Source organism: Argiope bruennichi, chromosome 9 (assembly GCF_947563725.1).
Source record: "Argiope bruennichi chromosome 9, qqArgBrue1.1, whole genome shotgun sequence".
Taxonomy (NCBI): domain Eukaryota; kingdom Metazoa; phylum Arthropoda; class Arachnida; order Araneae; family Araneidae; genus Argiope; species Argiope bruennichi.
In genome coordinates, this window is record NC_079159.1 from 17,115,826 (window position 1) to 17,131,832 (window position 16,007).

Genomic DNA, 16,007 nt, shown 5'->3' on the forward strand with positions numbered 1-16,007 from the left:
AACAATGTGAAATCAAAAGACGCATTATCAGAATAATTATTAATTAATGGCAACATGATGTCATTGGATTCGATTTCATACGGAGAATTTCTGTTTATAATTATCAGGACAAGTGTTAGGCTTCATAAAAGAGTTTATTGTGTATCAAAAATTATAATTTAAAAATACTTTAATGAAAAATACTTCAATTTACTTAAAAATACATTTTTTACTAACATCAAATTAGGCATAAAAAGTTTGAATTACACGCATTCAATATCCCCATCGAACTTGAACTTAGTAAGTATATAAGGTGTTTTACAACTCGTGGTAGTTGCGTTGAGAAGTGATGAAATATAATTACACAAAGGCATAGCGGCATACAATGCATGTTCGGAACTCAGCCTAAGGGTGCTTTCCTGCATTTTCTCTCATTTCATCTGGTAAACTCCATCATCAAGACAATTCTGATTCGATTTCAACCATCGAGTTAGTATGCTATATGATGGCTTCAGAATATTTTGATCTCTATTGTCACCAATATATCAGATTATTTCATATAACGTTATATCCATAACTTAGCAAATATTAATGAATGATCGAAGGTATTCTAATGCAATGTTGGCTTGAAATCATTGGAATTCTTTATTAGTAACTCATATATTTTTATAGACTTCTTTTGTCATCTAACTAGCAAATCAAGATCATGCTGACCATGTAATAAAAATAAACATTAGATAATCTTCGAGAAATAATTGTATTACATGAACTGATATGCAAATCCTTTATTTTCTGAATCATCTAGATATGTACCGCTATTTGGAATTGTAATCACTAAGCCTCCAAAGAAAATATTAAGATATTAATTGCTTTACATTAAATAAAGTTAATGACATGAAATTTAAAATTTATTTTTAAATTGTAAACTTGATGATAAGAAGAATTTGAATAACCTTTATAGTTATTTCATAATGAAATGATTAAATGATGCAAAACGTCTATACTTAGTATGGTGTAGTCTTAAAATTTCCTTTTCGAATTTTCTGTGACCGAGTTTTTAATATCTGAGAATTGCTCAAAGAGAGCTTCAAAATTTTACGCACGTGACAATATTGCATATCTCCTTTGTATTATAATGAATAAAAAAACCAGAAATGATTTTTTTTCTTTTTTGCATTTAAAAAATTGCGCTTGAATCAAGCAGTATAAGATGCTAATGATAAGGGCATCATAAATGATGCATGGTTGAATGACATTGTCATTTATTTTTGTTATGTGATGATATAGTTACGCATCAAATTAGATTATTAATTCTATCATATAGTTAAATTTTCCATATTGTTTTTTTGCACTATCAAATTACTAATAAATGTTGCTAAACATTAAAAGGTCAATCATCCATTAACTGCTTGAAATTAAAAGTTGCTGTCCAAACATGGCGGGTGATCCCTTATTTGCAAATTGAATGCCATCCCACAAAAACTTGAAAAATCAGAGAACAACCACTTATCATTGCAAATATCCTCAACTTCTGCCAATGTAGAGCTACTCTGGCACAAGATGCGACACAGCTTTCACACAAGAACATGGCTGGGGGTGGGGCAAAGCAATGCAAAAAAGAGAGAAAGAAATAAAAAAAGTGAAAAGAAAAAAAATCTGAGAAAAACAAGTGCTACAAAAAATATTCAATCAACCAGATTAGATTATCAATTTGAGAAGGCGAGGCGAAAGTTAGCCTGGAAAATGTAAATTCTAGGCTGTTTCTGGGAAACCAATTAGGAGTAAAAGAGCGACAGTCGGGGGGACGGAAACTTTTAAAAGGGGGGTGGAAAGAACAAGGCAAGATGTTGGGGAAGGGTCATCAGTCATTCGTTAGGGTTTGGCACGTTCTAACCCTTTGTGGTCCACAGCCTGCTATAGCTGAGAAACCTATTTGGCGAAAGTAAGGAAACGAGATTTAAAAGGGGGTAAGTTGTCATTAGAAGTGCAGAAAAGGGTGTTGGAAATGGGTGCCCCCAATATATCAGGGAGGAGGATGAAAGATTCTAATTTGATTTTTAGACCCGTGAGCTATTTATTTGAGGGGTGCTCAGTTGTCGTTGGCTGCAGTCTTATTTAGATTATTATAAGTTATACTAATGGGGGAGACAATACACTAATTATTATTCTGTTTTGAATGAATTGCCACGTCTAGTTGTTCTCAATATTTGTAAAAGAATTTTTTAAAAGCCTGAATTATTGAGTAGCAGTTCCGGTTGGATTTTCCAACATTAATTATTACTTATAAGAAGAGTAAAAGTTCGCTAAGATCCCTTTTAATTGTTAAGTATATATTTATTTCCTGCTGTTAGCGCTGTTCCACATACATATCAATTAGCTATTGTTAAAAAAAATGTGGTGACTGTTGAGTGGTTATCTTGTTTTATTGGAAAAGAAAAAAAAAAATTTCGCTTTACTTGCCATAAGAAGTCGCAAGCTTTTTGTAAGGCGGTAAAATATTACAATTACGGATACAGTTAAAATATGCCATAATGGTTAGATGTATCAAATATTTAGAAAATTATAAAGCAGTACGATATTAAAGCTATGGATTTAGCCAAAATATACCATAATGATTGGATATATTCAGAAAATTATAAGACAGTACAATATTAAAGTTATGGATCCAGTCAAGATTGGATGTATCAAATATTCAGAAAAGTATAAGTAGTACAATATTAAAGTTATAGATCTAATCAAGATATGTTAAAATGATAACATGTATCAAATATTCAGAATTATAAGACAGTGCAATATTAAAGTTATGAATCTAATAAAGATATGTTATAATGATTAGATGTATCATATATACAGAAAATAACCTGTGGCATTTGCATTTTTGAATGACTTACTAAGTGACATTTATCACTTATATAGATTTCCGTTTCCTCAGCAGCATTATGAGTGACATAATTTCATGGGCGGTTTCAAAAAACAATAATAATTATTGAGATGTTCATCATTTTAGTCTATAAGTTAATGTTTCCCAAAATAAGTAATCATGAATAATTCACATTCCTAGCTATTTAAACACTACAGTTTTAATTTTAAGTTCCGTTTCTCGCGTTTTATTTAAAAAAACATTGTATAGCGTACAAATATCTTTTTTAATTAAAGCCTTTTGTTCATTAACAGTACTTGGATTTCATCATGTATGTATATATATATATATATATATATATATATATATATACTAGCCGCCTTTGGCGAAAAGCCTGTTCGCCAATCTTAATGTTCGTTTAAATTTTAATAATTAAATATTTTACGCTACTTTAATAGATTCTTCATCAAAATATTTAAAACTTCTAATTTTGATAGTCATATAATTCACTCATAATATTATAAAGGCCTTCAGTCATAACGTAATATTATCTCTCTCATTTTCTGTTAGCTCCCGTAGAATTTATGCTTTAAATTAAAGTGGAAATAATTAATCTGCAATTAATATCATAATATTTTTTACTGAAACAAAGCATTTTTTTATAATATGATTACTGATTACAGAGTCACTGAGCGTTTAAACTTTATGGGCACTAAAGAATATCTTTCTTAATTTATGTAATATCTCAAGATTTTGTCAACAAAATTTTCTGAAATTCATTATGAACAGATCGATTCATTAACAATGTTTAATTTTAAATGCATCAAACGCTAAGAAAATAAAACGAATCGTTTAAAATAATCGGTCGAACACAGGTTTAAAAAAAGTACTTAAACAACGATGTACTTAAAATTATAAGCATGTACAAAAAATATATAACTAACATAAATACAATTTAATTACAAAAGCATGCAACCAACCTAAAAATAATTTAAATCAAGAATCATCCATTGATAGTATTGTCAACAATCAGAACACAATGCACATGCGTGAATTTCCAATGCCCGTTACGGTAACGCAAATGCGTGAATTTTTCGCTATGCAGATTAAAAATTTTTTAATTTCCTTTATTCTGTGTTATTTTAATTCAAAAATACTTCAGAATGAATCTGATAGATCGATTAATTAACAATGTTTAATTTTAAATATATAAAACATTAAGAAAATAAACAGAATCATTTGAAATAATCGGCCGAAAAATGTTAACCCTAGCTTTAAATTAAAGTGTAAATGATTAATCTGCAATTAATATAATAATATTTTTTACTGAAACAAAGCATTTTTTTAATAATATGATTACTGATAATAGTCACTGAGCGTTGAAACTTTATGGTCCCTAAAGAATATCTTTCTTAATTTATGTAATATCTCAAGAATTTGTCAACAAAAATTTCTCAGATTCATCATGAACAGATCGATTCATTAACAATGTTTAAATTTAAATGCATCAAACGCTAAGAAAATAAAATGAATCGTTTAAAATAATCGGTCGAAAACAGGTTTAAAAAAACTACTTAAAAAACGATGTACTTAAAACTATAAGCATATACAAAAAATATATAACTAACATAAATACAATTTACTTACAAAAGCATGCAACTAACCTAAAAATAATTTAAATCATCCGTTGGTTGTCATTACAACATTCAGAAAACAACGCGCATGCGTGAATTTTCTTCGCCAGTTAGGTAACGAAAATGCGTGAATTTTTCTACGCCAGTTGGGGTAACGCTATGCAGATTATACATTTTTAATTTCTTTTATTCTGTGTTATTTTAATTCAAAAGTACTTCAGAATGAATCTGAAACACGGATTAATTAACAATGTTTAATTTTAAATGCATAAAACATTAAGAAAATAAACAGAATCGTTTGAAATAATCAGCCGAAAAATGTTAACCCTAGCCTCATTACTGTTGGGAGAAAAAAAAAACACTGAAGCCTTATTCATTTGGCGGTGGGAAAAATGGAAGTTTTTTTTGGCGGGAAAGTTAGTTTTTAATTAATAATTAAAATTCTAATTAAAATTTTAAAAAAAGGGACCCCAGGTGCACATTCCCGACCTTTAAGGTACACATGTACCAAATTTGATAGCTGTATGCCAAATGACCTGGCTTGTAGAGCGCCAACACACACACACACACACACACATTGAGCTTTATTATAAGTATAGATATATAATAAAATTAATATTGCATAAAATGCAGCAAGAAAATATATAGTAAATATAGATATCGTTTCCCAAATAATTCTACTGATGTATGGAATTAAAAAATTATTTTTATTAATCTCAAATGCTTAAACAAAAGTTTTAATAGACAATAGGAAACTAATTAAAACAATTTTTTTAAAAAAAGTATAAATGTATGATTACGTTTAGAGTGGATTTCTTAAAAAATTTTGTAAAATATTTGAACTTTTTCATTGTATAGAATGCTTCTAGATTGAAAAAGCATCTGTAAAACAAAAAGATATCGATTAAAAGCTAAATGTTTTTGAAAAATGAAAAACATGCGTTGCATTTGACTTAATAAAAAGTTTAAGGCCAGTACTTTCTACTTTAAAAATTTCTTCAAACTTTTGTAGATGAGGAATGTATTGCTTAAAACTTGAACGAAGGCATAAGCAGTATTTCTAGATGAATTTTAAACGCTGTCATTTGACTGCAAAAAAAATATTCTTTTTTTATATTAAGAGGTATTAAAGTCCCTATAAAAATTTGTTTAAGGAAAGAGATTGTTTGTTCTGTGGTTCAGGAAATGCAAAACGTATTGAGAAATTATTATACCAAATTTAATTTTAAAAATATATATTAGATTTTAGTTTTCAAAACGTTTATCTGAAGAAGATATTGCCGAACCTAGAATATGAGAAGCTATCATTTAAAAATGTAAAATAACTTTGGAATTTAAGTTATTCAAATATAAAAATAAATGTTATTTTTCAAAAAATAAACTTAGAATTGCAATTTAAACGGTTTTACAAAGAAAACTCTTTAGAAATTAGGAATATTAAAATAAAATTATTTGATATTTTCCCTAAAAATAACTTGTCTGCGTAATCACGTATTTTAAACGTTTCATTTTTACTTATTTTCTAATATATAGAAGTTTTACTTTTGCCAATTTTCATATCAATCAAATAATGCAGAAAATCATCTATGATGAACTTCCTTTTGGATGGTCATCCTATTTTGACTTAAATGAAAACAATTTTCGTACTGAACGTGCCATAATAAGATCAATGCTCCAATAAGGTTGTGTCATAATAAGAAGGATATTGTTACAATAAATCATAATAATTGGGTATGCCAAATATTTTTAAAAAATACATCGTATTCTTGAATGTTAAGGAGCAGTTATCACTTTACCAGCTTTCTATTTTCTCGTCAATAAAAGAAATTATTTAATTCCAAAAGCAGTTTTAAGAGTATATTATAGTTGGGATTTTTTAATACTTTTTTTCTATAGGTTAGTTTTCATGAAATATGTCATTTTGAGTATTTCAATATCCAAGCTATTGAAATATATTGATTTTTTTTTTATCTTTCCGCTGATTTATCTGAAAGTATTATAAACGTTACAAACATCTGTTTTACCTTCTTGCGTAAACAAAGGGCCGCGGTGGCCTGGTGTTAAGGTCTCGGCTTCGGAACCGGAGAGTTTCAGGTTCGAGACCCGATTCCACTGAAGAACCGTCGTATAAGGGGGTCAGTTTCACGTTAAATCCGTTCTGACCAAACGTCCTCCAGCTGGTGTGGTGTGGAGAGTGGGGTGCCAGCTCAGGTGTCGTCCTCGTCATCTAACCGCGGTTAAAAATTACGAGATCCGTCCCAAAATAGCCCTAGTGTTGCTTCAAACGGGACGTTAATATAACTAAACTAAACTAATCTTGCGTAAACAAAGAATACTAAAGAGAAAGTATTGCAATAATCGAAAAATTGAATTTTGATATTTCGACAAATCTCTAAGTTTCAAACCTCTGTTTATCAGAAAAACATTTTTGGAATTAGGTCTTTTTACATATAATACCTATAACTGTACAATAATAATTATAACAAATATGCAGAATAAATATTATCCGTCAAGACTGATAACCGGATCGCCCTAATCTTTCTGTAATCGTTTATTCGATAATAAAAGAAAATACAAATTAAGCTATAAATAAACATGTTTATTTAAATAAATATATACTGCAAGTACAAAATACCATAGAACAATTCAGAAATTTGGATCTTATTTGATTGATTCAATTCACAATTAATTAGCTATCAAAATTTACATTGAAGCCAATTTCCACTCTGAGGAGGTTTCAAAAAATTACTCAGCCTATCCGAATGCATGAAAAGCCCGACTAATTGAAATCATTGTTATCGATAAGTGATTTAACTTAAGGCTTTTATTTTGAAGAGAAAAAAAAATCCACATATCCATTTTCAAGTTTTTTAATTGTGAGAGAAGCAAATTCTACGCACTTTCATGGGGAAAAAAAAAAAAAAGCATTTTAACTGTAGCAGAAAGTTTCGAGTCGTTAAATAAGAGGAAATATCTATTTGAAAATACAAATATTAACATGTAAAAATTTAAGAAAATACAAGTATTAAAACCATGTAATTTTTTTAGAAAATACAAGTATTAACCAAATAAAAATTTTAGAAAATACAAATATTAACCAATACCCTGAAAGCCGACATCCTGGCACTGGGGTAGCACGTCTTCCCCGTGATCTGGATGTCCCGGTTCGGGCATGGTTGCTATTCTTCGGTGTTCTATTTGTGAGTTGTATGAATGTGCCCTCATATAAAAGTTGTGCAAGCGAATGCGATGCATGAAGTAGCTAAGGCGTACTCTTGCCCCTAGTTGGCGCTACTGAAGAAACAAGAGACGCTCACTCGGCTTAATTCGCTGTCCGATAACTGTCGGTGGGCTTGTAAAGTGCCATAAGTCACAACACAATATCGCGAAAATGTAAAAGAAACAACAAAACTTGGTTCGGAGAAATTTTAATCAAAAATAATTGTTTCAAAAATTACATACAAGAAATTTGGTAACTTGTAAAATGCAAAAGTAAAGGAATCCCAAATAGGCAATTTTTACGATCGAAACGGTGAAAAATCCACACCGACACAACCTCTCCGAATGGGTGTGAGGCTGACGGTGGGAAGTGAATAAAGTGTTGTTCTCAGAATTGATTTAATTCATGAAAGTTGTTTTTGGAAGAAAATAAGTATACAGTTTCATTCATCGGCATTTCAATTGTGAAGTGAGTAAACTCCATGTGTTTCGGCAGAAAAATCAACCGTTATGTAAACGTGATGGAAAATTTCGCGATTAAAATATCTGAAAATACTTTTGAGAATACGAATAATCATTGCGAAAAGACTAATGAAGCAGAAAAATCAATAATATCGGTATTTTACTCAAAACTGTCTCAAAAATGATTGTAAAGAGTTTGATATCTAATAAAACCCTTTATTAAAATGTCACGTGGGAACTTATTTTTTACTTGCATTTTTGAAGTCTGCTGGTTCGTCAAGATCAGTGCTTGCTAAGAACTTCAATTAAATATTTTATATTTCTTGGGCTTAGTGAAAAACAAAAAAAAATATTTTTATGTTTCAAATTCTGATAAACATGGAATTTAAATTAATTAAACCATTCTATTTATTGCGATAAAAAATAAAATGTTAATTGTAATTTATTATTATCTCTTCTAAAATTTGAACTTGAATTTAAAACGCAACTTTAATTATTTCGGATGTTTAATTTCATTAGCATGTTCAACAAAATTTCAAAATTTATTAAAAATAATCTTTAAGCATAAATTTATTTACATGGGAAACTTTATCGATTTTCCATATCTTCATTAAAACTATTGAATACAACCAGAATGAAATATTTGTAACAACAATAAAAATGATTTGATTTTATGTTGAAATAGAAATATATTGCTGCTAAATAAAATTTTAAAAAAGATTTGAAAAATAGGCACAAAAAATACGTATTAGTAAAATTAATATCATGAAAAGCGTAATGTTTTGAATTTTAGGTTGATGTAAAAATCATTCTTATTCTGTTATATTTTCGGAAATTATGAGGAAAAAAGTAATAATTTCACATAATTTAAAAATATTTAAAATTTTATAAAAATGTTCATGATTGCCCATGATGTGAAAAAAATGTTGATGATACCGATGTTGACATTTCCCACCGCCAAATTATATCTGTTCCAAATTTGGTAGGTCTAGATCTAGGAGTCTATCCTGTAATGTGACAACAAACGGATACATACACATTTATCTTTAGTAGTAGTAGAGACAATTTGTAATAAATAATTTCAAGAAAACTTAATGGAAAAAAAAGAAATAATTTAAAATTTAATCTCTATTAACCGGATTTTCGATTATCCGAGATGATTACTGTCTCAAACAACTCAGAAAATCGAGATTCGACATATACCTTATCGGTCAAGGCAATTAGAAAAAAAAAAATATCTAACTTGAACCATGAATTTCTGAATTCCGAATCGGCATACTAGAGGTGGTGGGAGGGCGGCAATTTCACAAGACTTCTCCCCTTCGCTTCGCTTCACCGAACATCGAATGAGTACAGCTTTCGACAGACAAGAAACATACAGGAAACTTTAATTTGTGTTTTTCCCCTGCTGTTTCATTTTTTTACAAATCTCCAAGGGCCTCACTATTCTCACTGATGAATTTTTTTAGGTCGCTTCCAGGGGTAGGGAGGAAAAAAAATTCTCACGGGGATAAATCAACATATATTTTTATTTCATTTTTTTAATTTTTTTCCCTTCCTCTCTCCCTATCTTCGACACTCGAGAGCCGTTTCTATTAAAATCAAATTTTTGTCAGTAAAGCTGTTTCTTTCCACCCTCTGCCCCCTCCCAGCTCTCCATCCTTACCCCCCCCCTGCCTCCTTCTTCAAAGTGAGCGTTGTGTTTCCTGACTTTTTACAACTTCGTGTTTTAATGTTTGAGCTGAGACGCGACGTAGCTAATGTATGAAATGAAGAAGAAGTATGAAGGGTGGATGATAAATAAAGAAGAAAAAAATGGCGGATAAAATGAAAATAAAAGCGTAACAAGAAAAGGAAGGAAATTATTCCGCGAAATTTGAATAGTGATACATTCGAGAGAGTGGGTTATAAGTTGGCTGTAAATGCAAATCCTGAGATGTCAGTCTTGCATGAATCGCTCGAGCGTTATCTCGATTCTTTTTTTATTGTATTTTTTTGCATTTAAAGAATTACTTGGATTGCCATTTGATTCTAAAAGAATGTATTTTGCATTATACTTTCCAAAGGTTGATCTCTTTCCATATTTTATTAAAAAATTCTGCTACTTAAAGAAGATATGGATACGCATATGATAAATAAAAATAAGGCATTAAGATTAACAATTTAATAGTTTTTTTTTATTTAGTGATCTTTTTTTTATATATTAGATAAGCTATAGTTATCAATTTTTTTGTTAGATAATTTAGATTTTTGTAACATTTAGTATGGGCTTTTCTAAAACTTTTTATTTTGGCGGCAAGGTAACAAATTATGATAATACAAATGGTTAAGAGAACATATTTATATTAATCTATTTATTTGTCATCGATTCTTTCAAATAGAGGATTTCCTTGATATAGAATTTATAATATAAGATGAAAACAGAAATTGAGTGCATTGTGGTCAGAAGTTTAACATGAAAATATTTAAACTTTGCTATATTATTTGTAAATTACATGATACTACATGTAGGATAAAAAAAATTCATCCAAACCCTTCTACAGGATTAGAACTAAAAAATTTAGCATGTAATTTCTTCTCAGGTACAACGTGCTGTTTGAGATGTTGGTTTTTTTCAAATTAATACAATTTTGGATCTTTTGGTCAATAATTTTGAAACATATTATTACAATATATACATATATTAACAAAAATTTAAATTAAAAAACTTTTTAATAATAGAAATTTTACTGACGTAAATTTTTTTTTCTCTTTTTAACAATTTAAAAAAATATATATTTTAATTATATTTAATAATGATACCTATCATTTTTAAAAAAACTTATGATCACCCATGTTGTGATGATTTTAAATATATATTTTTGTTTAGAAATTATCTCATCTATGTAAAAGTAAATTTTAAAAATTAAATAAACATTGACGAATCAAGCCAAATCACTATCATGATGCGATATTTTGGATTAAATGTTTGAATATCTTCTAGATTTTTTTCTCTTGTTGTAGAATTATTTTTATTCATTCTCTAACCTAAATCTGTTTATTCAAGCTTCAATTCAAAATATAAAACTAAGCGAAATAAATAGGAAGTCTAAAATTTCTAATATTGTTAGAATAAAATATGGACGCTAAAACTAGAAATTTTTAAAAAGAAATTTTTAAACTAAATGTTTTTTTTTCTTTTATAGTTTGTAATAGAAGATATTTTTCTGAAACTAAATAATTTTAAGTACCAATAACTGAAAGGACATATGACATCGACTGAAAATTCGCTAATATTTCCTATTTTCTTCGACATTTTGACGATTAAAACCTTAATTATTTTAGAGATGATTTTCTCGTTGCAGCTTTATAGAAATTTATTACTATAATAAGAATAAGTGTAATAATAAGAAGAAAAAAACTATGCCAAAGTCATAATGTAAAAAATCAGAATAATTAGCGACAATAAAAAGAAAGTAATGTCTTGTTTTCAGTTAAATAATCCTTGTTCGAGCCTGTTTTATACAAGCTTTTGACCAATTTCCAAGAAAAGGACTAGAAATAAATCCCCCTCTTCTTGATATGTTATATTACAGCATATTTAGAAGGTGAGGAATTGATATAGTAGAGGCACAATAGCTGGTATTCATTGCCTTTTAGAAGGAAATTCAGGATACAGAACATGAAAGTCAGATTCTCAAAACGTTTCAATAAACACTTCGACAAAATAAAGAAGGATCTAAAATTATTTAGATAAGATAGAACAATTTTAACTGTTTTGGGAGGGCATCTTTTAGCAATTGAAACACCTTTAGCCTGACGAAAGCATTGTTATTCCAAGAAGAAAAACTCTCAGTTTGGTAAAAGTGCCATAATTATTAAATCGTACTTAAATGAAAACTTGCTTCCTGCATTCATTTTTAAGCAGAAAAATTGCATATATGTTCCCCATTTTTTTGAGAAATATTGGCGCTTTAATGTTATTTCTGTCTTTATTGGCCGAAGTATTTCTCTTCATTTCTTTCTTTAGAAATTAAAAAATGTACTCAAAAGTGAATGGTGCACATAATTTTGTCTTGATTAACTGTGTAGTGCATAGATAATGCTTTAACTCCTCCTAGCAATATGGCAACGGTGGCTTGGTGATAAGGTCTCGGCTTCGGAAGTGGAGGGGTTCAGGTTCGTGACCCGATTCCACGTAAGAATCGTCGTGCAAGCGTTACATGTTAAAACTCACCGGGCCAAACATCCCCCTGTGTTGCGGTGTGGACAAGGGGTGTCAGCTCAGGTGTCATCCTTGTCATCTAACCGTAGTTAAGAATTACTAGGTCCATCCCAAAATAGCCCTAATATTTCTTTAAAATGGGACGTTAATATAACTAAACTAAACTAAAACCTCCTAGTAATATCATTCTCTATATATCAATTAAAAAATAGATTGCCTTCTTGCGTAATTTTATAGAAGTTATTTTAAATCGTCAAATAATCGTAACGGACTAGCATGGCGGTTATTTTTCCTCAGTAGAAATCTAAAGAAGAGCGAGACCTAAAACTCTCTTTAATTCATGATAGTTGAAGCTCATGTCACATGAAAAGATTATATTCAATGTTGGCTTAAATATTTCCATGAGCTTTAGGTCTAAAAGATAGGCTCGAAATTAATCAAATTTTATATTGTCTGCAACATTTTTTATTTCATAAATTCCTTTTCTTTACATGAATTTATATGGCATAAAAGCTTTTATGTAGACGAAACTTTGTCAAAGATATATTTTATTACACCAAAAAAAAAAAAAAAAAAACAGGCCACGAAAATCTTGGACATTTAAAACAATTTGAAAGTGAAATGATTTAAAGAAATCTCTGACACTGTGTCATTAATTTTGTCGATTAAGGAAAAAAAAAAATACATGGCAAAAAATTTTAAAAGTTTCAGATAGGGGATAAAATCCAATAGATTTATAAAAATGAGCATGCCGAACACTAATAACATAATTGCTGCTGTCTGTAAATATAGTTATTAAATTATGGACATTCAACAGGATTGTGGAAATACTGTGTCAAAATTTTCAATACTAGGAGTATTAATTTTTGAATTTAAAAGTCCAATTTCTATAAAGGTATGTTACTACATTAGGAATTAATGTTTTTTGAAATACGTTCTAAAATAATTAAATTTTGGAATTTTTGCATAAAAAATACTGGAAAATTATCTATAAAGCCTAAATATACCAATTAAATAACAAAATTTTTTTTAAAATTAAAAAAGGTATTTTTTAAAAAAAATTAGAAACAGGTATAAATCATAAGCCTTTTAGTTTAGAATTATATCAAATGATTTGCTTAAAATGTTGCAGATAGTTTAAGAGATATGCGAAACTATAAAATTATAAAATAACCACATAACTGTATTTCTCTCCTTTTTTTTTAAACATCCGGTTCGAATAATAAATAACATAGAATTTTCAGGGTTTTTTTTCACATTTTGAAGCATTTAAATAACTACAAAATATTTCTAAATAAATATATTACTTATTCTCTATTTCAGACACACTAAAAAAAATATTGAGAAATTTTTATACCAAATTTGAACTAAAAATATGCATTAGATTTTAATGCATGAGGTTTTTCGTAATAAAAGTGTACCAGGCATTAAAATCTGAGAAAATGGCATTTAAGGATGCAAAATAACATTAATACGTATGAAGGCAATAATAAAAATCAATGTAATCCCCCCCTCCAAAAAATGGGCTTAGAAACAAAATTCTAACTTTTTTTTAAAGAAAACTGCTTAGTCATTAAGAATATTAAATTAAAAAACATTCATATTTTTGCAAAAAATTGAGTTTTTTTACCTGTTTTAAATTATTGTTGTTCTATCTTAAATTATTGTTAAGGGAATTTCAATATAATAAGCATTAATTAACTAAGAAACTATGGTACAAAAGGACCCGTTCTTATACGTTCTGCCACTGACTTTTCACAAACAAACTCAGATACGTTAAAGAGTTATATCATTTACAATTTTCACTTGTAATAATAATTACATTTTTTTTTCTATCCGTATTCGGACAATTCCACGTTACTGAAATAATTACCATCACAGCGAGGCGTTGAAATAGTTCCAATTTCAAAAGCAGGGGCACCATTAGCAATTTCCACCTCTCTCCAAGACATCCACGGACAAAATTACATTCTAAATGAGAGAAAAATCCCAGAAAGAATATATAACTATGACTGCGAAATGTAATCACGTCTAGTGTTCGTCCTCCTGCAATTTTTTTTTCTTTTCCTTTCATCTTTTCTGTACCTTTCCGCCGTGTTCTTCCTCTTTGCAAGCTTAGTGTACACTGAATTTTAATGTCATCTGTATCTTAATCCTTAAAATGGGGAGAGACAGACGCCTTACGCAGCTAGAAAAATGAAGGAAGATGGAAACTGCGTCAAAAAATACTGTGATGGAGAAGAGCAACCTGAATATATCATGGAAAAGAGGGTAGGAGAGGGAGGTCGAAAGAATATCCTCAAAGCGGCATTTTGCCCGTGATTATTTCCTCAAATAATTAACCGAGGTAATGTATTCACAGTCGAGAAGAATTACCATAAGTGACGAAGATTATTTTAAGTGGTTAACTGGGGGTAAATTGCGGACGCTTAAACGTTCCATTGGAAGTTTTTGGAAAAAGTTTCGAGGTGGAAATTATTCTTTGAAAAGGGAAATCAAGACTTTCTGTTGCTTTTTGAAATGAATAAATCAAAAAGAATCTTTCCGAAGCGACTATAAATTGAAGAGATTCGTTCCAAGCAGAAAGTTTCGCGCCTTTTTTTTTATTATCGTTTGGTTCAATTATCATTGAAGTAAAGCTCAATTTAGAGTAAATTGCGTGAATTTATTTTGACTTAATTTTGGAATCATTTACTCTAAATACAAAATATGAATTCTTTCTTGGAAGTTTGTTTCTTTGGCATCATTAAATTTGCTTTCGCGTTTGAAAGAATAATAATAATATTTGATTATCACGCTGTTATAAAACTTCGAAACTAATAAATAGAAAACTGTCGAAAATCCGGTAAGTTCTTAAAGAGATGGTGATTTAAGAAATTGCTTTTGCTGAGCTGGTTGCTTTTAGAAATTATTTTAAATTGATGAGATTTGCCTATGTAGTTTTTCAAATAATAATTTATATAATGAGAGTAATTATGGCAACACTTTCCTTTGATACGAAACACATATTTTATTAAATATTTCTTAGATATTCGAATCTTGACTTCATTTTTTATGAAACTAATTTAATTCGTGGTTCTGTTTACAAGATAAAAATTTATATTATTCATTTGCGTAGCTTAATATTTTCCATAAGATATAACTTGGATGGTAAACATTTTTCAATTTTGTATTTTATAAAATTAATTTAGTTATTACATTTTAATAACACGAAATTTCAATACACTGAAGTCATTTATAAACTTTTATTTTCATATTTGAAGATTTGGGAATATTCTTGGTAAGAATATTTTGTTATAAAAGTATAAAAATATCTAATAGTTTTTAATCTGTTCAAAATTATTATTTAAGTAAAAACTTTCTAACAAATTATGTATTTGTTCAATTTTTGCATTAAAGCCCTTATAGCATCAATATTAAGGAATTTCTTTCTAATTTTTAATTATTTTCCTTGTTTGAATATTGCATTAGAATATGTGATTGTAAATGCATGTCAGTTTGTAAACAGTACGAAAATAGGAAATTGAAATTAAATTAATAGAATGTTTTAAAAGTTCATTTAAAGACTTAACTGCAGAAATGGTCTCCCCCTTTATAAATTAATTTATTCTTTAGTAAATTATCAAAAAAGTCTTCTTTAATCTGAGAG